The sequence below is a fragment of the Brienomyrus brachyistius genome, unplaced genomic scaffold, assembly GCF_023856365.1.
Source record: "Brienomyrus brachyistius isolate T26 unplaced genomic scaffold, BBRACH_0.4 scaffold38, whole genome shotgun sequence".
Classification (NCBI taxonomy): domain Eukaryota; kingdom Metazoa; phylum Chordata; class Actinopteri; order Osteoglossiformes; family Mormyridae; genus Brienomyrus; species Brienomyrus brachyistius.
The window spans coordinates 1,714,093-1,737,555 of NW_026042313.1; the positions used below are offsets into that span (position 1 = coordinate 1,714,093).

The 23,463-nt window shown below is 42.5% G+C and overlaps 1 protein-coding gene across 1 annotated transcript in view; it reads left to right on the plus strand.

Moving 5' to 3' along the window:
- LOC125722423 (uncharacterized) overlaps positions 1–23,463 on the plus strand; it is a 41,017-nt gene that overhangs the window by 4,518 nt on the left and 13,036 nt on the right. The gene's annotated exons all lie outside the window — the stretch shown is intronic.

Sequence of the window (23,463 nt, forward strand, 5' to 3'; positions counted from 1 at the left end):
ATGTTCAGAAGGAGGGCAGGGGAGCCAGTGCTTCTGAGACTGAATCACAGGATTTTACGGAGTTTGGTGTCAGTGTGTTTGGGGCGCATTTTTACTGGAAGTGCAAATGTTCAAGCCAGACTGGGGGCTGAGGGAGGGGGAGAGGGGAGCCACAGAGATAATTTCTTCATGGCATGGGGGGAATAAGCGGCTTTAATGTTGTGGAAAGGCTGAGTTGCTGCAATCAGTTCTTTGATGTGACACATGCTTACTTGTCTCCCTTGTGTACCATGCTGAATGGTTTGGGGCAAACGCACAGGGACTGATCGATTATATTAAACAGATGAAAGAAACTGAATGAAAATTTCAAGTGTTCTTAAATTACGTTTTTCATTTCATGTTGTGTACTGTATGTATTTTTGAGTATATACATGTACCTGTATATGTACCTGTATATATACCTGTGTCGTTAATAACGATGTGGATAATTAAGAAAGAGGAGTTTTGTTTCTTGCTCCTTGTCCTGTTACTTGGCTCACAAACATACACACACATAGACACACAAACACGCACACACACACACATGCACACACACTCACACACACAAATATACACAGACACACAAACACACACATGCACAAACACACATGCACACACACTGCTACGGCTCTGTAAGAACACTACCATGCTCTTTTGTGTGAGTGGGGTGGGGGGTGTTAAATAAGATGAAAATGACAATGGCTGTACTTTTGTTATGTCAGTTGTGTTTCTATCGTCATTGTATCATATTCCACGAGCTTTTTATTCTACAGGATGTACAAGCCAGTCAGTGTATTCAGTGGGGTGTTCAGGAGTCATTAGGTTCTGAAAAATGTGTTGCATTTAAAACATAATGTACTTTTGAATACTTAAGTATGTTTAGATCCAAATACTCCAGTACTTTAACTGAAGTAAAAAATTAACTGAAAAGCTTTGAGTATTATTTGACGAGGAGTATCTATACTTAACTCAAGTAGTGAAGTTGTGTACTTTGTCCACCTCTGTCCAAAAGTGACATACAGCTGTAAGCTGTTTTGGTTTGTTTGTCTGCTGAGTGCTTCTCTGCAGTGCTGCAGATGTTTCCACTGGTTAGATGCAGCTCAGGAAGACTGACCCACTGACTGCACTGTGCTGGGCTCACTTTGCAAAGAGTAAAAACCACACAGACAGAACAATATCTGCTTCTTGTAAGACCCTGTTTCCTCTCTACCTCACCCAGGTCACGCTTTGAAGTATTCAGCCTAAGTTATTTTATCCAAACAAGCCACCATTATTATTCATACAGCTGGACATTTGACTGGAGCACATGATTGCTACATATCACTACCCTGTACATGGAACAGAATGTACAGCTTTCACAACAGAACTTTAGAAAAGCAAAATTCTCATCAGTCCACATCTCTAACCACTACACATCCTAGGGTTCCCATTTATAATGGTACATTTTTGTTTTATTCACATTCTTTTTCATCACACAGATAAACACCATCCATTAATCTTACAGCATGTATCCTGGTCAGGGTGATGGGGACGACACCACCTATATCGAGTGTGATTTAAGGCCAAGACCTTAAAAGGGAGAGTCAAGACTGAGGCTTGTTACAAGAGCAGTGGGGCACAAAACAACAAACAACATCATTATGAATGTAAAAGAAATGTATGTATATATAAATATAGGGTAATAATAGAAACAAAAAATAAGAATATATTACATACAGAGGAATATTATAGGAATATTAAAATTAACTTATACACAATCCTTAACTTATACACAATCCTATTGCATGTAACATTATTGCTCATGTGCCAGATATTAGCCTCCCAAAGGAAGCTGCCACACAGGGAATAATGCACTGGCTCAATGCAACACTGCATATCAGTGAATAAGGAGGAACAATATTGCAGATCAGCAGCAGATAGAAACTGTATCAGAAGACAGTGAACAGGGGAAAAGTTCAATGAGCAGAGTGCAGATTATAAAGCCTGACTGCTGTGGGGCCCAATGACCTGCGGTACCGTTCTGTCACACGCTGGGTGTCTGAGTCTCTTACTGAAGGAGCTGCCCCGGGCCTCCATAGTCTGCTGGGGGGGTGAGAGGTGTCACATAAAATTGATGACAGCCTTGTTATCAGCCTGCTCTCATCCATCTACTCTACAGTGCCCAGGGACGCTCCTCCCTGATGATGAGAGGAGTCTAAGGATGTGGACATTTGGGATAATGTGAGTTCAGAACTGGATAGTTAGCTGTACGACTTCCAGTCTGTAGGCAGACTCATCGCCTTCAGTTATGATGGCAATCGCAGTAGTATCACCTGCAAAATTCAGGATCTTCACTGGAGCAGCAGTGATTTGTGTAGAGACTGAAGAGAAGGGGGAGAGCACAGAGCCTGGAGGAGCTCAGTGCTGAGGGTCAGCGTGTCTGATGTGTGCTGTAAGCATACAGATGTCCTGCATTTGTGGAACATTTTGTTTGTGCTGCTGTTTAAATGTGTTGTTGACGCTGCAGTCAGTAATTTTCCACTAGCAGTCTCTCCTCTGCATTTTACAGGAAGACTGACCGACTGAGAGCAGGGTGTTTGTGTCTCTCTTCTCAGTGAGCGAAAACCACACAACCGTCAGGTCCTCAGCTCAGACCCTCTGCTTCACTAGAAAAACCACAAAGGGTATTTTTATCTAAAAGGGGGTGAGCAAGTGAGATGTTATTGACAGCATGAATTTGTCTACTAACATTTTAAATTCAAAGCAGTATGTCCAGGATGTCAGTAATTACATTTAGTCAGTATAAACAATTTGGGTGCAATAATACAGAATAATGTAGAATTTTGCATAATTCAGTTAATACCAGTAAGATATCGGTCATTAACACTATAAGGTCATGTTGCTGAATCTCATTGTTAAAGTTAAAAGAATCTACGCATTTTTATACACACAAGACTGTGCTTAGTTCATCTATCAGTCAAAATGACACAGTGAGGCAAATCTGAGCATCTTAATTGTGTTTGTTTGTGTGGAATGGCATCCCATGCAGGCCTGTGCTCTGTGCTTCCTGGGACAGGTCCCACCCTTTCCAGACCCCGACGAGAAGTAGCAGTCGCTGGATAAAAGAATGACAAAAGATAAAAATACAAAAGTCATTCTTGCTGTCTAACCTCTGATTACTGCATGACATTTCTGATTTCTGATAACTGATAAGTAGAAAATATGTTTAGTCTTTTGCTTGGTGGTAAGAAAAAAGGAGAACCACAAAGAGCACAGTCATTTTCAAGGTTATTTCTCACTGGTCAGTGTGAAAGGTTGCATCGTTACTATAACGCCGGGCTCAGCACAATGACTGCACCTGCGCTGCACTGTAGACCACAAGCCAGGCTGCAGACCATCAGCCCTGAAAGTTAAAACAGGACTTGTATGTGTGTCATGTGTTGTTTAATAAAAATTTACAGGACAGAACATAGTGGATTCAGTTTCCTTTGCTCTTACACTCCCAGTCCAAAGTGTGGCCACAACTGCTGTCAATGCATCTGTCTCTTTTTTCACTGTGTTATTCACCTTAATATCAAAAGGCTCCAAAGCAGTACAGTAATGCAGAACAAATATTGTAACTAACAAGGAAGTGGGGAGGTAATGGACAGAAGTGTTGGTTTTTGGTAACTCCACTCCTCTGACCTCCACTGTAATTTTAGGTTCCTTGGAACAATATTGTAAACCAGTCATCACACACCTAGGGGTTAAAGTCGACACCAACCTTAAGTTTGACACTCAGATAAGGTCAGTTGTCAAGTCAAGCTTTTTACAATTGAGGCAGTTGGCCAAAATAAAGCCAATTCATTCTAGGCAGCACTTTGAGACAGTAATCCACTCTTTTGTCACTACTAGTTTGGACCACTGTAACGCCCTCTGTTGGGGTTAGAGGCTCCACTATTGCTCACCTCCAGAAGGTTCAAAATGCTGCCGCACATGGAAATATGAGCATGTCTCCCCCATTTTAGCCTCACTCCACTGGCTGCCCGTACATTTTAGGATTCATTTTAAAATTCTGTTATTTGCTTTTAAAGCCCTCAGTGGTCTTGCTCCACCTGACCTCTGTGAGCTGCTTCACCCTTACACCCCCACCCGCTCTCTCAGGTCAGCTGATCAGCTGCTCCTGACGGTTCCTAAGACTCAGCGTGAGCTTAGAGGGGATCGAGCTTTTGCAGTCGCAGATCCTAAAATGTGGAATGACTTGCCTTTTCACATTAGAGAGGCCTCTTCTCTGTCCGTTTTTAAATCTCTTCTAATCTCTTCTCCTTCACCTTTGACACGCTGTGAGATGTTAATTTTAATAGTAAATTTTATTTTAATCTTAGCCTTTTATTTATTAATTGATTTTTTTAAATTTTATTAATGGCCTTTTACTCACATTTAATGTTTTGGTGTTTGTTAAATTTCTTTTACTTCGTTTTTAAGTGTATGAATGTTTTTATTTATTCCTTTGTGCAGCACTTTGGTCCATAAGGTTGTTTAAAGTGCTTTTCAAATAAAGCTGGATTGGATTAGATTGGAAGATGGCTCAACAAATCTCTCTCCCAGTATGTAAAATTCGACAGAGTGGCACAAGGTGACATTCTGTCAGGGGCCCAGAATTTTTAGCTACACCTCTGTGTTACTGTGTTTTTTTTGTTCTAGCCATCAATAACTCTGGAGTTGCTATATCGCCACCTGGTGGTGAAAAGATCAGACAAAAATATGTACACATGTTACCAACAGTTTGAAATTGAAGTGCAGAGTTAGCAGGTTTAATTAATCGTCCCCACGGATGCCAGTCATGAAATTTGAGAATTGCAAATTAAAACACAGGAAAAAATCAGGAACACTACAAGATAAAATATTTACCAAACATTCAATGTGCATCCAGGGTGACAAGGGACAACTGGAGGATGATGTGAGAATCTGACAGTGACATTCACAGCACTTTATATGTTGCCAAAAACAGAAAAGGGGATTAAAATCAAAAATCTGAAATCATGTATGAGGGTGGGGCTGCTTGGTGGTGCAGTGATTAGCACTGTTACCTCCCACCACTGGGACTCAGGTTCGAGTCTCCGCCTGGGTCACATGTGTGTGGAGTTTGCATGTTCTCTCTTGCTAAATTGGCCGTAGGAGTGCATGTGTGTGTGAATGGTGTGTGAATGTGCCTTGCGATGGGCTGGCCCCCCCGTCCTGGGTTATTCCCTGCCTCGTGCCCATATCCTTCCAGGATAGGCTCCGGACCCCCCGCGACCCAGTAGGATAAGCGGTTTGGACAATGGATGGATGGATGTATGAGGGTGAGTCACAATGACAACAGCTGCTCTGTTGACTTGGTCCCAGGAGTCGTCAGCGTTGGTCTGCCGGGGCCCCCGTCCTGTCTGTGGAAGCACCCCTCTTGTTGGCTGTTCTCTCTGCCTGGGCCCCCTCTCCTGCTGCCTCACGTTTGGGTTGAAGTGGCTCCCCAGTGCTTCTGTAAAGCTCTTTGTGTATCTTAGAAAAGGGTTGTATACATGTAACATTCATTCATTTATTCAAGGTCCCAGCCAGAGGAGTGCAGTCCCACACTGTCCCCCACAGCCTGAATCAGCTGGATGTTATAGGATTAAGACACTTCCTGCATTAGGCCATTTACCCTCAGTGTATTTCCACATACCCTGACAGGATGGATGACAATACTGTGGCCCTAATTTTCAATACACAGTTTTCACAGGAGTCTCACCCTCATCCACATTCTCTGCATTCCTTATCTCATGCTTCTTTGCCACCCGCATCTCCTCTGCCTGCTTTGTCTCATTTTCCCACAATTGAAACACCGTAAAATTTGTCTCTGTTAGTTCTACCACATTAGTCCCTGAGCAACCAGTCTGATCCCGTTCCTCTAATTTCAAACGCATTTGGCTTATCTGATTGGGACTGAAGCTGCTGTTTCTAGGAAACCACATTCGTCCCACTGGGGCAGGTCTGACGCCGCGTCCTTCCCATATTTCTTCCATAATTGTTGTAGAGAATTTCAGCTGGAGTTCTTTCCCAGAAGCAAGTCATTTCACTTTAGCACCTGTTACCAGTAAAAGTCAAGTCAAGTAGGTCTTTAATGTTATTTTTAACTTTACACAGTTGAGTATAGTACAGTTACAAAAGAAACTGTTTCCCTCGGACCAAGGTGCTACTTAAATTAACACAAGACTAACACATAACAACCTAGCAACATACTGTATGGTGCATAATGAGCAAAAACTGTGCAAACATTGCAGGACAGTGCAAAAAGGGAGGACAACTGACACCAACGAGCACAAACAGCACAGTAAACCCAATACTGATAAGGTGCAGTTTGGTTGTGCAATGAGGTAGCAATAAAAATAAAGTAACTGTAAACATGGCTACAATAAGATAAAAAATAGTAGTTAAATAATAAAGTGTGTTAATGAGTGTATGTGTGTGTGGTATCAGATTAGTCCCTGAGAGTTCAGTAGTCTGACGGCATGGGGGATAAAGCTGTTTGAGTCTGGCTGTGAAGGCCCAAATGCTCCGGTACCTATTTCCAGAAGGCAGGAGGGTGAAACGATAATGTGAGGGGTGGGTGGGGTCATCCACAATGGTGGTGGCTTTGCGGATGCAGTGTGTGGTGTGAATATCCGTGATGGAGGTGAGAGATACTCCAATGATCTTCTCAACTGTCATCACTATCTGTTGTAGGGACTTGCGATCTGAGGCGACACAGTTCCCAAAGCAGACCGTGATGCAGCTGCTCAGGGTGCTTTCAACAGTTCCCCAATAGAGTGTGAGGATGGGAGATGGGCTTTTCTGAGCTTCCGTGGAGAGTAGAGGTGCTGCTGTGCTTTCCTTACTATGGAGCTGATGTTGAAGGACCTGGTGAGATTCTCCGCCAGATGGACAACAAGGAATCTGGTACTCTCTACGATCTCCACAGATGAGCCATCAATGTGCAGCAGAGAGTGGTCACTCTGTGTTTTGTGTTCTTCTAAAGTCAACAACCATCTCTTTGGTCAACATTCAGAGACAGGTTGTTGGCTCTGCAGCAGTCCGATAGTCATCGCACTTCCTCTTTGTATGCTAAGTCATCGTTTTTATTGACGAGACCCACAGTCTTGTCATCAGCCTGATGTTGATGATGTGATTCAAAATGTGCATTACTGCTCAGTTGTGAGTCATCGGAGTTAACAGCAGTGGGGGGCTCCAGTGCCCAGTGTGCTGGTGCTGGAAGTGCTGCTCCCGATCCGCACTGACTGAGGTCTCTCTGTAAGGAAGTGCAGGATCCGATTTCAAAGAGAGGTGATCAGGCCCAGCAGGCTCAGTTTCTTAGTCAGCTGCTGTGGAATGATTGTGTTGAAAGCTGAACTGAAGTCTATGAACAGCATTTGAGCATAAGTATCTGAGTGAAGGATTTTGTTAACCTGGAGATGCGCTTCTATGGGGTCACCTGTCTGTGTGGAACCATCTTGTTCATACTGCACACAGTGAGTACATTGCACCTGCCGGTCCATGTTACATCACAGGAATGACCTGAGCAAACTTAGGCATCTTGGGTGTGAACTGGATCATTAGCACCTAATAGCTGTGCTTTTATTATAGATGCTCTACATTTTATTTACATAAATATTTCTCCTCTTTCCATATTTAGCAGTGAGGTCTGCAATGCCACTCGTTTTGTGTCACACTGTTGGGTGTCAGCAGGAGCAAACTGACTTTCTATATAGTTCTCTCACCTCGTCTCAGTGACCTCCCATCATCAGCAAGGAATGGGAGTGATATACGTTGTCAGCTGAGCTATAGTCTACTTCTTATGTTCCTCTTCTCTTCAGGTAATGAACAGCTCCCTTTTTGAAGCTTGAGACTTGGTTAGTCTGTTATTTGACTAAAGTGTTGTTAACTTCCACAGAACTGGCCAGGGATGGTGAACTTCCTGTGCAGGGTCACAGGGGGTCTGGAGCCTATGCTGGATGATAAGGGCACAAAGCAGGGAATAACGCAGGATGGGGTGCCAACCTGTTACAGGGCACACACACCACTCAGACATGGGCAATTTGGCAGCTCCAATTAATCTTGGCATATTTTTGGACTGTTGGGGGAAACAGAAGAAACCCCATGACACCTGGAGAACATGCAAGATCCACAGACGTGACTTGAACCCTCCTCCCAGATGTGTCAGGCAACAGGCCTAACCACTGTGCAGCTCCTACGTACAAACAGTGAAATTAAACGATGTTGCTGATGTAGTTATGAAGACTGTAAAAATTAACAATGGCAAAAGTAATCAAGCAGATATTCAGATTCCTTCATGAATGTTTTATGCATAAAAAGGAGAAACAAGAGGAATATCTCATCACAACCTTTATTTTGAACAGCTTTATTACAGGACATCATGGGGTTCACCTAAAACAGCTGAACAAAGGTCATTTTAACTGGTTCAAGATTTATTGTCATTAAGTACAGGATGTACCAAAATACAATGAAATCTGTACTTGTGTTTAATCCAAGACTGATGCCTTATTTGATAATACATACAAGTATCAGGTAGCAGAAATGAAAATGTACATAAACATGATGTCACGCCCGGCTCGTACGACCCTCGTGTGTGCCACGCCCCCCTGATTATCCACGTGTGCTTCCCCGATCGTACCCAGCTGCACCCTGTTGTTTTGCTCTGTCTTGTCTATTTAGTCCATGTCTTGCCTTAGTTTCTTGTCCGTCATTGATGTTTGTTAATGTCAGTACCAGCGTTCCGTCCTGCCCTGCTCTTTCCCTTGAATAAATCCCCGTTTTCCCCGTACTTTGCCTGCTTGCCTGCTCCTTGCCCGCTGCTCTGCCCGCACGCTCACCTGTTTTACCAGCGCAAATCCTGACACATGACATAAATACACACATAAAATATATTCACTTAAAAGTGTCAGCAGTATGACATGTAGATGCTATTGGGTACGGAATAGGATGAAATAAATAATGATGTCAACTAGGGCTGCCACTGAAAATCTGTCAACATCAATATTTTAAATTGACATATCAGTTTACGTATTAAAATAATGTAATTTTATTTTTAATTATTTTAACAAAAATATGGTTTTACACTGTGTAAAGTTTCAATGGCAAACCACACAGCACTGGTGCTATACACGAGCACCTGAAGGGAAAACACACAGGCACTATTCTGGATGATGGACCACCAGAATAGGCAAAACTCCACCGTATGTGTTGTCTATTAATGGTTATTAAAATACCATTAATACAGAAAGCTTTGTGTTATCTTTTGCTATTATAGTTGCTAAATACACTCATTATTAAAGCCATGAAATTGTCTGCTTGTCGAACGAAATTGTCGAACGTTTTACCCAGGGGCCCACACAACCCATAATCCGTCCCTGAACCGTATAGTGTTAACACGTAGATTTTAGCAGTATTTAGAAGACCGACTCTTGGTGTTTGAAAAGAAGCATCAGCCCAGTTAACATATTTTCTTTGATGAGCCTAGAGATATCTCAAGATTAAATTAAAATGATTGCACATTTATGGTATCATAGGAAAATTGGGTTATAAATCGCTTTCCTATTCTACATGTGATTCTGTGTATTGACATTGTTGATCTGCATCTAATCTACTGTAATTACAGGTGATGCAATATCCCAGCAGTCTGATAATCACCTGCACAATGAGGCAAAAGGCTTGGATTTTATATCCTTCATTCCTTCAGCACCATCCAAAGTTGATGTCTTTTTCCATCAAAAAGTTAGTGGGCCTTATCCTGACCTCTGGATGTTCTGCAAGAACTTGCTGCTACTGTCCTATGGGCAAGTCGAAGTGGAACGAGGGTTTTCCACAAATAGAGGTGGAGACCTGCAACTTATCAGAGGAAACAGTTCTTGCACAGAGGCTTATATGCGACCATGTCAGAGTGTGTGGGGGAGCAACCAAAGCGCCTCTGACCAAAGGTGAAAGATGAGCAAAAAGCAAAAAAGAAAACTTGAGGAACTCAAGAGGAAGAGAGTCTCACTGGAAAGTGTATGTGAGAGTTTACAAAAGGATGCTGAGCACATGGCAGAGGAAGCAGAGAGTGCTGCTGGAACCAAAAGGGCAACATTACTTACCAAGTCCAATACTCTGAGGCGACGAGCGAAGGAGGAGAAAGAGCAGTTGGTGGTCTTAAAGGCAGATACTGAAGAGTGGGCTACTGCACTGCGACTCCTAGCACATCAAGAGTGAATCGGTGGAAACAAAAATATTTTGGTTCGTTGCACTTTTGGACTATTTTACTATCTGTGCTTGTTTGTACATTGTTCACAGCCACAATATTTTATAATTACAAGGTAGTTTTATGTTAGAGCTCTTGCTCCAATAAATATGTACCTTGTAATCAAGTAAATTCTAGGCTATTCAGTTTTTTTTGCCGTCGTGATGGTCGTGGGTTGTGAAAAAAGCGTTCTTCTTAGGGGTACTGCTTGGGCCAGCCGGGCGTATGTCGTGGCTTCAGTGAGTACTTATGTTTGTCATGCTGCCTGTGTACTTTATAGCAGCACAACATATTTCTGCAAATTGCATGCGTCAAATTGTCCGTCTCTCTTAAAAAATATGAAGTGTCACCAGAATTTTAAACGGGGAATCAATCTCAATGAAAAATATTCGTCAAGTTTTGTTGGTAACGTTTCTAAATAATAAAGACACACTAATAATTATATATTAATAAATCGGATGAACGATGCATCCCAAATTGTATCCGCCGCGCACTTCTTAATCAGGGCAATCACATCGTGGACGTTTCTGCAGACGCCCAAAAAGACTTACTTAAGAAAACTGTTGCATGATAATTTGTACCATTTTCAAGGGTGGGGGGCGTGCAGTAGATGCCCCCTTTTTTGTGCTTCTGCCGTTCAAACCGAGCAGCACTGAGTTTGTCACGGCACCTGACGCCAAATCTACTGCTTAGCTGCTACAGACAGAACTATCTTCAAATCACCACTAGGGGGTGTCAATGCTGCAGCTTCGTTCTATGGTTGATCTTTTTCAAATACAGTTTTTTTTCTCTCTCTCCACATAATCAACTTAACTGATTAGCGTTCTTTCATAGTAATGGTTTTTAATCCGTGTTAATCTTCTGAACAATGACTAGTAAAGGTTCTATGAGGTTGTCCTACTTACTATGGATTTTAAGTTTTTTATCAAGGTGTTAAAACGTACCACAGTTGCCAGTCCTGTGTTTTATGTCTAGCAATTTGTACAGTTTCTTCAGTATAAACACATGCCATCATCTGTGAGAATCTCCTCCAGAACTCTGCATTTCCTCAAGATCTTTTTGTAATATTGTAACATCATGGCACTGCTCAGAACAACACAGATGGGGCATAACAACACAAGGGAGTACAAGACAACATGGTGCAGAAACAGTGCGATACAAAGCAGGACAAAACTGGATGATATGTGGTCAGTGGTGGATAAAGTGCAGAAACAGCTGTACAGTGTAGCTGCCGTGGAAATGACTGTTACAGGGGATGCAAAAGCTGCAGGTTTGAATTGTTTGGGGAATGAAGCTGTTCATGAATCTGCTAGTCAGTGTTTGTGGATGGTGGTCAGAGTCCTGGATTATAGACTGAACCTTGTTACTGCGGCAGTTAAAGTACAGCTGGTCAATGGAGGGCAGTTCAGTGCGAATGATGTTCTTAACAGACTTCACAATGTACTGCCTTCCTGTCATGTGGCTCCACCATACCATAGTACTACTGTAAGAACTAGGGATGTAACGATACATTCAACTCACCATTTGATACGATTCACGATTCTGAGTTCACGATACGATTTTCTCATTTTTTGCAGAATGAGCTGCAGACAAATATATTCAAAAATATTCTTATATTTATCTTTCTGAACTGTTGACACTGTTGTGAACAGTGCAACTGAATTTGAATAAAATACTGTTGAAAAAATCCCAAATCAAAATAAGTAAATAAAAAAAAAAAAATCAAATAAATAAGCTAAGGTTTGCATGGCAGCTTTTTAGCGTGTTTTGCCCTTTTAATAATCTTCGCTCAGCTCACGGTGGTGCCAGTGGACCTGTTTGTGTATGTTATCAGTCTTTTACAATGTTTGCATGCAGTTTATGTCTTGTCTGTGCTTTTCTCGCCGTTTCCTCGTTGTTTGTGATCACCAGAAAGCTAATATGCTGCCGGAGCCCCCGGCGAAAACGGGGAGAGCATGCGAACTCCACACAGAAAGGGCCCTGGACCGAAGCCAGGACCGAAGCCAGCACTAACCACTGTACCGTCCTCCGTTTCAAATTCATTCGCCATCTCGCGTTTGGTCAAAACCAAAAACTGACGTACGATATCGACGTGATACGCAGTGACATCTGACGTCAAACTCACATTGTGAAATCAAATGTAATATTACACCAGTTTTTCTGTTGAAGTACTGTGAAGTACTCCTACAATAGTGATTCATTTTCCACATCAGCCGGTTTATATCTTCATGCATTTGCACCGATTTTTAACTGAATTGTGATTCATTGTTACATGCCAGGGCCAGCAGCTCTGCATGGCTCGACCCTCATAAACATTCTCCACACATGCTGTTCAGGCAGTGGCCACAGAAATTCCCCCAGTGAACTTTATGCTTTCTGTCGGAGAGTATTCTGTGTTCTGGCCTTAAACCCTGCATACTACTTTGCAGACTTTGATCCTCTTAACAACAATTGGCATTTCTGGTGGCTGAATATCCATCCATCCGTCATCCAACTGCATGCTTAAAAGCTGTGAATAATAGTAATAATTCTTAAAATTGCAACTATCTAGAATTTCAGCCTAGTTACTCAGCTAAATCACTATTTAAACCTAAAATAATTTCTATATGTGTGATAGAATCAAAAAATATTTTGTTTTACATATAAATCTTCACAAGGTGTATTACACATGGTATTCCCCAGACACCGCCACCCCAACAGATGCTTTGTTTGTTAAGACAATAGCTCAGAAAGTGGTTGATAGATCTTTTGCAGCTTTTACCAAGGTTTGTACAAGCCAAAATTAAATTTTGAAAAGGATCCCTGCCACACCCTGCCCTCCTGAACCTCCCGTTTCCTCCCTAGTGTGGTATAACGTGCCATGCCTGTTCCGCATTTGTTTTACCTCTCCTTCCTGCCCTTGTGTTACTCATTTCAGGTGCCTCTAGTTTGCTCCCTGCTTAGCCTTGTATAAATGTGCTTCTCAGTCCTGCCATTAATGTTGCTGCTGCTGTTTACCTGTGTGTTCTTCCCTGCTTATGATTCCCCCGTGATCCAGTTGTCTTCATATAGATAATGTAACTCTACTGCCTCAGTCCAGTATTATCTCTGACCATCATCTTATTGCGTTCAGTATTTCCCTTGCTCAAAATATTAGCCCCCCGACTCGCTTCTATATGCCAAACGTACAATCACGTCAAATACAGCGAGTAACTTTATCGATAATCTCCCTGAGCTATCGTTTTCAACCAAACTAATGTCGAATTCTGCTGAACTTGATAGAATTACGGATTATTTAGCATCTATGCTTAATTCCACTAGAGAAAATTGCTCCGTTAAAAATAAAAAAAACAGAGTAAATAAAACTGCTCCTTGGTATAATGACCACTTGCGTACTTTAAAACTGGAGACACGGAAATTAGAACTGTAGGGAGCCGCCCACTGGCCCAATGGCGGAATCCAATGGCGCAGCCGAAGGTTGTGAATGCGTGTTGGTCCTTCCAAGCGCTCCTAGGAATTACTTACCCTTTTTAATATGCAAAATATTCTTTTAGACACATATCTGACTCCATTTTATTAAAGACCTTATTTCAGTATATTGTAGTCATGACATTTATGTTGTTTGGATTACTTCGAGACTTTAGATTACCAACTCTAGTTTACCCCCGACGAAGGAGTCCGCCAGATTCGCCTCGGCCGACAGGTCGATCCGTGGGCTTGTTCCACAGGGTTTGTCTTAAAGGTTCGGAAATTGCCACCATTTAAGACAATGTCAGCCTCTGATTATTCAGGTCCCTCGACCTATATAATTTCCCAAAGGCTCAGTGTCTGCCAATTACGGAGCTTGTGGGTGCCTCGGAGATTAAGCCGATGTTTACCCAAACCTCACGTACGTCCACCTCAGAGGCTCAGCCGGGGGCAGCCCGTATCATAACGTGTGTCAACCTCAGCGGCTGTGAAGGCGCACCTTCTGTTGCGGTAGTTTGTACAAGGTTTACTTTTGGCTCGTCTCGGGGACTCCGCCGATGCCGCCCATTGTCTTACCATGTGAGCGTCTCAGGGACTATGCCCGGTGCCTAGGAACATAGTGTGTACGCCCCTCAGAGGGTAGACCTGTACCTTTCATCAGCATGTGTTGACCTCAGAGGTTACGTCAGCCCGTAACTGAGCGTGTGCGAACTCCAGAGGTGTAGTTTTGGTATCCACCTAACTTAACTTGGGCAGTCGAGTTTGGGACCCGGATAAAGGGGATTTAATCCAGAGGCTGCAAGATAGTATTTACCACCATAGTCCTAATAAGGATAGAAGTCCAATCTGGAAAGTTTATGAAGAAGTTAGCAAATCAGACAGTCATAAAGTAATCGAAACAACATTTATTAAACATACTACAATATACAATTATTGACATGTGGACACATACTTGTAAATACATTTGGACAAATACAATATTAAACAATCACATTCCTCAGCTGAGAGTGAACAAAGTTCTGTGGAAAGTATCTGACTACAGATGGACTTTCGCCCAGTTCTCTGCGGGAGCTCTGATTACAGAGTGACTCCCCGACTACTTCTGAAGCCCTTCCTTAAGTATCCAGACCAGGTGATGGCATGTCTCTGAAGACTGACCAATTTCGGTCAATGGTTAATTTTAGGGGCATTGCTGACCTTGGTTCTCAAGTCCCCAGCCAATCAGATCACTTTAGGGGGTGGTCGTAATTCCCTTGTTCTACCATGTGAGAGGCTCTCTCAGTTTGGTGGGTTGAGCCGAAGTTTCTGTATTTCTCTTAGGAAAAGATATACTGCCTTAAATCTGAGAGTATAATATTCCTCGTCTCATGCCTATTCAAACGAGACCAAACATGCGTGTATTTGTCTCTAACATCTATGTGTGCTGAGTTATCCTGTTTATAGTGGAAAAGGTGTCTGTGTCTGGAGGCTGACAGCTGTTGTTGCTGTGGATTGACTGTGGAACTCTGGTCACTCCGGGGGTGAAAGGTCTTGCTTTTTCTGTGTTGCTCCAGTTATTCCTATCCAGTCTCTCAGGAGCCGGCAGGCCTTTGCCTTCCTTAAAAGGGGTGGTTTGACAAGTTGAGTCCAGTCTTGCCTGGGCCAGCGGAGCTCTGAAATAGACTGATGCAGGCTGATCAGAGTTGGGGCCTGCAGAACCTATAAGTTTTATGTCCTTACAGAATGTAAGTGGCATCATACTAAACTAGTGGTGTTCGAACTAGCATGGAAAGAGGCTATGGGTAGCTACAAAAAGGCTCTTAGTGCCGCCAAATCATCTAGTATCTATCAGAACTAATTGAAATAAACAAAAATAATCCTAGATTCCTATTTACTATGGTGTCCAAGCTGACTAATAACCAGACCACTGGTTATTTTCCAGTGACAACTTTATGAATTTTTTTGACCAAAAATATGCTCAATTAGACAGAACACTTTGAATATTCCAATAACTACATTCTCTGGCCTTGACACGGCATGTGCTAATGCTGCAATCACCCTATTTGAAGCATTTACCAGGGTTAACCAGTCAGAACTGATGTACTTAATTTTATCTTCAAATTCATCTACTTGTATGCTAGACCCTGTTCCATCAAAATTATTCAGAGATGCTCCCAGCATTGATTGAACCGCTACTAGCAATAGTTAAACTAAAACATATGATCATATTACCCCAATTTTATCTTCACTGCACTGGCTGCCAGTTAGATTTCGTGTTGACTACAAAACACTGCTCTTAACCTATAAAGCTGTAAATGGTCTTGCACCGCAGTATGTGAGTGACCTCATTTGCGTTCCGAATCATACACTTAGATGACGAGATGGAGGTATTCTATCCGTATCCAGAATAAAGAACGTTACCTTTGGGGGAAGAGCATTTGCTCATAAAGCACCACAGCTATGGAATAAACTTCCTATTAGTGTTCGGAACTCTGCTTTTAAGTCAAGGCTTAAGAAGTACCTCTTTAGCCAGTCTTTTGGATAGTTAAATCTTCTTTTCTAAGGTGAATGTCGTCCTGCCACTCTCGCCGATCACTTAAGCTGTGGATGGGAGGTGGCTTGACGCCAAAACCCCTGTAAACCCTCATGCCTGTGCTTCCTTCCAGGTCTCTTTTAGCCAGGCTGTCATAGTTGCTTTAGTCCTGCCGGTTAGGTGTAGGGCAATAACTCTTCTCCATCTTCTCTTTTCCGAGCTGATACCGAGCCGACTACACCGTGTGAACCCGCACCTGGACTCCTGGATATAACTACATGAAACCAACTGGGACTTTATAACTATATGAACTCTAATGAATGTCAATGTAAATGCAGTTTCATGCTCCCTGGTCGCCCAGAGGAGGATGGGGTCCCCTTCTGAGTCTAGGTTCCACTCAAGGTTTCTTCCTGCTAGAGGGAGTTTCCTTGCCACTGTCGCCTCAGGCTTGCTTGGTGGGGTTCTGGCCGGTTAAATGTAAAGTGCTTTGTGATAATGCATGTTGTTAAAAGCGCTATATAAATAAAATTGAATTAAATTGAAGTGCTTCCTCAGATTCATTTTAAAATGTTCTCCAGCTAATTTCCACTACGGCCACAAGTTCTAGTATTTTAAATTAATATTGAAATGGTCATTTGGCTGAACAGCATCCCGACCTGTTAGAATCTTATATACCTAGATCATGTCCCCCCTTAGTCTCCTTTTGCTTGAGGCTAAACAGATTCAGCTCAGCTAACCTCTCCTCATAAGACATTCCTCTAAGAGCAGGAATCATTCTCGTCATCCTATGTTGCACCTTTTCCAAGGCAGCAATGTCCTTCTGAAGGTATGGTGACCAAACCTGCACACAGTATTCTATGTGGGATCTTACCAAGGAATTATATAATCGTATCACTTCCCTTGACTTACATCTCTAGGTGTGTGGAGTTTAATCCAACATCCTATTGGCTTTTTTTAATGCTTCCCCACACTGGCAAGAGTGGGACATGGAAGCATCAACAAACACACCGAGATCTTTCTCGTAATCAGCTACCTTTATTTCAGTGGAACCCATAAAATATCTGTACTTTATATTTCTGCTCCCTGCATGGATTACCTTACATTTATCTATGTTAAATTTCATCTGCCACGTATGAGCCCAGTCGCTAATTAAATCCAGATCCTGTTGTAGCCTCTCTGGACTCTGTAGCCTATCTAACATCAATCAGAAGATACCACACCAGCAGATAATGATTTCTAGAATAGTAAAGTTAAAGGTTGGCTAATAATACCCCTAATCTCTTTTAAAACTATAGATAAGATGCCATCAGGGCCTTGCGATTTATTTATTTTGAGCTTAGCTAGGCTTTGTACCACATCATCCTCAGTTATACATATATTTGTCACGCTCGATCGCGGGCGGAGCGGCGATCGTGCGGGCGAGCAGGCAGAAACGGGCAGACAAGCCGTAATCAGGGCAAACAAGGGGTTTATTACGACTAACCGGGGCAGGGAACAGAAGACGCCAACTAACATCAATGACAGACACGGGTTAGTATAAATCAGGAACTTAAATACATTAAACAAGGCAGCAGGAAACAAGACACGACTGGGCACGATCAGGAAATCACACGTGGGTAATTAGGGGGCGTGGCACACACGAGGAGCGGACGGAGCGGGCGTCACAATATTGGTCATAGACATCGTTGTATTTGTACTAAATGGTGGTAAGCTATTCTACTGTGAACAGCCGTTGTAAAATAATCATTAAATTCATTTACTATATCAATTTCATTTTCAATTATAAGGCCCTTACTATCCTGCAAATGAGTGATTTTCAGCTTTTAGAGCTCTTTCGGTGTTAAAATATTGGAAGAAACTTTTAACGTCATCCTTATAACTGTTATTAACTAAACCTGTACACTTAGATACTCCTGCTTTATTTTGAAATCATTAGTTAATTTCCATTTGTGGAAGAAAGCCCTTTTGCTCCTGACTTTATTCTTAATTTTCGTAGTAAACCACCTGTGACATCGCGTGCTGGACGAACAGGCAGGAAGCGAGGAATCAAGGATCCGGGAAACGGAGAGTCGGGAATGAGGGTTTATTGACGAAAACAGGTACCAACAGCGAGAGATTTCAATGACAGGACTGGGGAAACAGACTTGAACATGGACTAAATACACAGGACTACTCAAACTGACAGAAAACAGCTGGTTACAATCGGGGCAGCACACATGGTTAATGAGGGGGCGTGGCACACACGAGGATCGTACAAGCAGGTCATGACACCAGCTTGGTTGCAGTTTCCTAGATTTAGTTTTGCTGGAAACAGGTATGAAGTCCTTTTGCACTTGCAACAATGTGCTTTTAAAAAATTCCCATGCCTCTTCCACAGTATTGCTATTTAACTCCATCCGATTTACAGTTTCTAGTTTCAGTCTCATACCATTGAATTACCCTTCCTAACATTGTATACTTTTGTTTTGGACTTGGTTGAAGACTCAGGCAGCAGGAGTTGCCCCAACGTTGGTATGTCCTTATCCATAAGGGGGAGTAAACGTTCTGGTTTCCCGACCTTATAGATGAAGGAGTTGGGGGATGTTGCCAGTGACCTGCCGGATTCCAGGCAGAACAGGCCTCGCTATGCCACAGCCCTTCAGAGACTGGGCCTTCCGTGCAGAACCTCTGCATCCAAATTAGACCAGTTTTTTAACAAAACCCTAAAATGGGGTTATTTTTGACATGGAAGGGGACTTTGATTCAACAACCCATTACTTAGTTGCGGCAAGTACCCAATATCAAGCATAGCTGCAAAGAATCTGCCAGAGATTTTCAGAGAAGTTCCCCAGATGCATGGACTGGACTAAGGTGCGTCAGATTAAACAGGAGTCTGGTAAATTCTGTGAGCCCCACGCCAAGTGACTGATGGAAACATACTCCAGCTACAGTGAGATGGACCCTCCAGCAGACCGAGAGTGGGATTCCCTCTGGGAGCGACAACTCGTGCAGCTGCTGGTGGATGAGCTGCAAACAGACATCAAGAAGGACTTCCAACCTCACAATCATTTACCAAACCACTTCAGGTAACTTGTAAAGATGTAGGTATTGGAGTATTCACACATTCATTTGCAGTGTCCACCTCCTGTCCGGTAAATTTGGCAGGACGAAATTTGAATAACCTATAGGTCTGACTCATGAATGCGGCTGAAGGAGTAAAGGTAGAACAGGTGGCCAATCCTGTTATACAGTCCTAGTAGATTGAGAACCACCTGATTGCAACTGTAGTTGGAATCAAGGACTGAGCAGCATGGTGGCCTGGGGGACAATTATGAAAACACAGACCCACTGATATCCTTAAAACCCACAATCAAAAGGGGAGTCAGGATGGCCAGTGACATGTGCTGGCTAAATGGGGACAACAAAGAGAGAACAGGACAAGGCAGGGAGGGATTCTGACACAGGTGCCATACTACTTTGTTTAAATATGCTGGAATGTTTTAGTGCAAGCCTTAGACAATGGAATCTCTGAATGACGCCGCAGTCTGGCTCTTTCTGAAGGTCCTATACTGTAACCGTCCTGAGAAGTTGTTTGCATGCACTTGCTGCCTTGACACTTGTTGATGTGCATGTGCCCTGCTCGAGCAGTAAAGGGGAGATCACATGCAGAGCTGATTTTCTGTAGTTCCTTAGAATAAAAATAGAATATTCTCTTCAAATAGGAACACATGGTGCGTTCGATTATTTCACTCCAACTCGGACAAAAACGTCATGAAAAACATCACTTCCCGTTGGAAACGCCTCTTTTATGACGTTAATGTCTGACAGAATCTTCTTGTCCGAGTTGCCCCTGTGACGTAATTTCAACATGGTGGCTTACACACTCAACATTAATTCTATTTTACAAATCCTTAAAAATGTTTATTTTGTTAAATTTATTATTATCCCATCCATCCATTTTCCAAACCGCTTATCCTACTGGGTCACGGGGGGTCCGGAGCCTATCCCGGAAGCAATGGGCACGAGGCAGGGAACAACCCAGGATGGGGAGCCAGCCCATCACAGGGCACACTCACACACCATTCACCATTCACACTCGGCTCTTTTTCTGGTGTGTGTGTGTTTAAATAAAAATAAAAAATAAAAAATTCTGCACTTTCTTAACGGAGTTTTCAGACAGATGGTATTCATAGCCTGGGTCCTTATTGAGCTAGCATCGGAAATTCATCGCAGAGTCTCAAAGCACTTATGTAAGTCGCTCTGGCTAAGGGCATCTGGCAAATACTGTAAATGTAAATTCACTCACACATGCATACCTACGGGCAATTTAGTAACTCCAATTAGCCTCAGCATATTTTTGGACTGCGGGAGGAAACCCCACGATGACATGGGGAGAACATGCAAACTCCACACCCATGTGGCCCAGGCGGAGACTCGAACCCGGGTCCCAGAGGTGTGAGGCAACAGTGCTAACCACTGCACCACCATGCCGCCCCCTGTATGCTATTTCATTCTATAAAAAGAAACTTACTGTACTGTACAATAAAGTATTTCACCACTGCTTCTTCCTCAGCTCCCACTGTTTGCTAGCACATGCCTCTTTTGATTTCTTAGTGCAATCTGTGCTTTATTTTTTTTTTGTGAAATGTAAGTGCAGTATCTCTTTATTAAGTGCTATGGTTTAATATGTACATTATTATTTCAGTACTGTGTATACTGTCCTTAATGTCTTGCCTCTCTCGTATAACTTGAGATACGCCCAAATTGACTTGCAACAAGTGGTCCTGGTTCCAAATGCGGAAGGCGATGGATACCTGTATTTTATATGCTGTAGTGTGCTGGGTGTCAGACATTGCAATGCACCTTGCTTTGATCTTGATCCCTTAGATCAGAGGGAGGTAATCTTATCCAGAAAGGGCCACTGTGTATGATGGTTTTCACTGCAACTCTCTGAACAGCGAACCTAACGGTTATCCCAATACCTTGATCTTGCTAGCATATTTAAATGTGTACCTATTCAGGAATAGAGTGGTGAAGGCATTCAGAGGAGGACTGATGATTATCAGAGGGAACAAAGGGGCTGGGTACTTGTCAGTATCCAGTAGAACCACCAGACTCCTACACTGAATGGTTCTGGATGTGGCACAGACGTTAATCCCTCTGTATTAGGGGATCCGTCTCCAGTTTGTACTCTTCTAGTTAATAGGTAGATTATCAGGCAGATTTTCACCCTAGTCCAGTACTCATTGACAGCCTAATACATCGTGTTTCAGTTTGTCTTGATAGTCAATACATATCACAGGATGTACATTACTCTGATGGGCAGGCCCTCTTACGTATGATGGAAATTGCAATACCTACTTTTGGCCACGAGATGGCAGCAAGAAAATAGAAAAAAAAATTTCCCACGGTTTACTAGCAGCTTTTAGATGTTAATTCTTCATTATAATAATTTGACTAGGTCCAATGTATTTTTAATACAAATAATTACCACACAAAGCTGCTAGTAGACCGTGGGAAAATAATTTTTCTATTTTCTTGCTGCCATCTCGTGGCCAAAAGTAGGTATTGCAATTTCGGCAAGAAATCATTTGTTTTCAAACTGTAGTACCTACTTTTGGCCACGAGATGGCAGCAAGAAAATAGAAAAATTATTTTCCCACGGTCTACTAGCAGCTTTGTGTGGTAATTGTTTGTATTAAAAATACATTGGATCAAGTCAAATTATTTTAATGAAGAATTAACATCTAAAAGCTGCTAGTAGACCGTGGGAAAATAATTTTTGTATTTTCTTGCTGCCATCTCGTGGTTAAAAGTAGGTATTGCAATTTCGGCAAGAAATCATTTGTTTTCAAACTGTAGTACCTACTTTCGGCCACGAGATGGCAGCAAGAAAATAGAAAAAATATTTTCCCACGGTTTGCTAGCAGCTTTTAGATGTTAATTCTTCATTATAATAATTTGACTAGGTCCAATGTATTTTTAATACAAACAATTACCACACAAAGCTTGCTAAATTGACCGTAGGTGTGCATGTGTGAGTGAATGGTGTGTGAGTGTGAGCTGTGATGGGCTGGCCCCCCATCCTGGGTTCTTCCCTGCCTCGTGCCCATTGATTCCGGGATAGACTCCGGACCCCCTGTGACCCAGTAGGATAAGCGGTTTGGACAATGGATGGATGGAAATAGCATACAGATTAAGCACCTGTACTGTGCTATCTGCTTATAGTAGCTGTCCATTGTAGATACATCACTGTATGCATACTGTATTAAGAGCTAGATAAGGACAGTGGGTCATTATATGGCTTGCAGTCCTGCTCATTTTCCTGCACCCGTTACACTAAGTGATACCCCCACTAATGTCCTCTTTCATCCACTTTCAGGCATCTCTTGATCAGTGTATATTACTTACTATGGACCTTGGACATACATGCGATTGGACACACACACACACACACACACACACACACACACACACACACACACACTTACACTAATTACCTAATCAACCATCTGTGCAAGCAAGTAAACATGTACCATCTATATAAGTATTGCACATTGCATAGAGAGTGTCCAATCTATATTAAAGGTGACTCGAAAGAAGTCAGACTTTAGTAAAGACTGTAAATTTCTCAGCCATAACATAAGCCGTAAATAATTACCAAATGAGTCATCCCCTTTCGGAAACATTTATTGATATTCTTTCATAACACACAGACATGAGTTTTTTTTCAACTGTCAGCATCCGATCCAAATGGGATTCCCATTTCCTTTTTGTGGGATCCAACAGAACACGGGCTGACCATCAGTCAACATGTCTTCAACCGTGCAGGACAGGACCCAGTCCAGGCCAAACCTCACGGTGCTGGTGTTAATAAAAAAATGTAAGGAACATGCAGCTGCAGCTCACACACAAACACAGTCCACAGCATCCAGAAAAAGGTCAGGCCTTTTTCTTCTTTAGCTGACTCCGCCCAGACCGCGCCCCCTTTCTGGGCGCCTCGCACTATGCCTTTGAACTGGCCCTGCAGCTTGGCCCGTTTCCTGTTTCCCAATGCAAGTCATAAGATTCACCCGTAAATGATATTTTGAATCGGAACGATATTTATTATTATTGTTTAGATTAAATATATAACGGTATATATTAATGATTGAATATAACTTGATATTGTTGTTTGTGTTGTTTAGTTTGAGGTTCTAGTTTCTGTCTTTATCCGCTTTCGTTTCAGTAGGCAGCTGGTTCATCCCAGACTCAGGGTCTC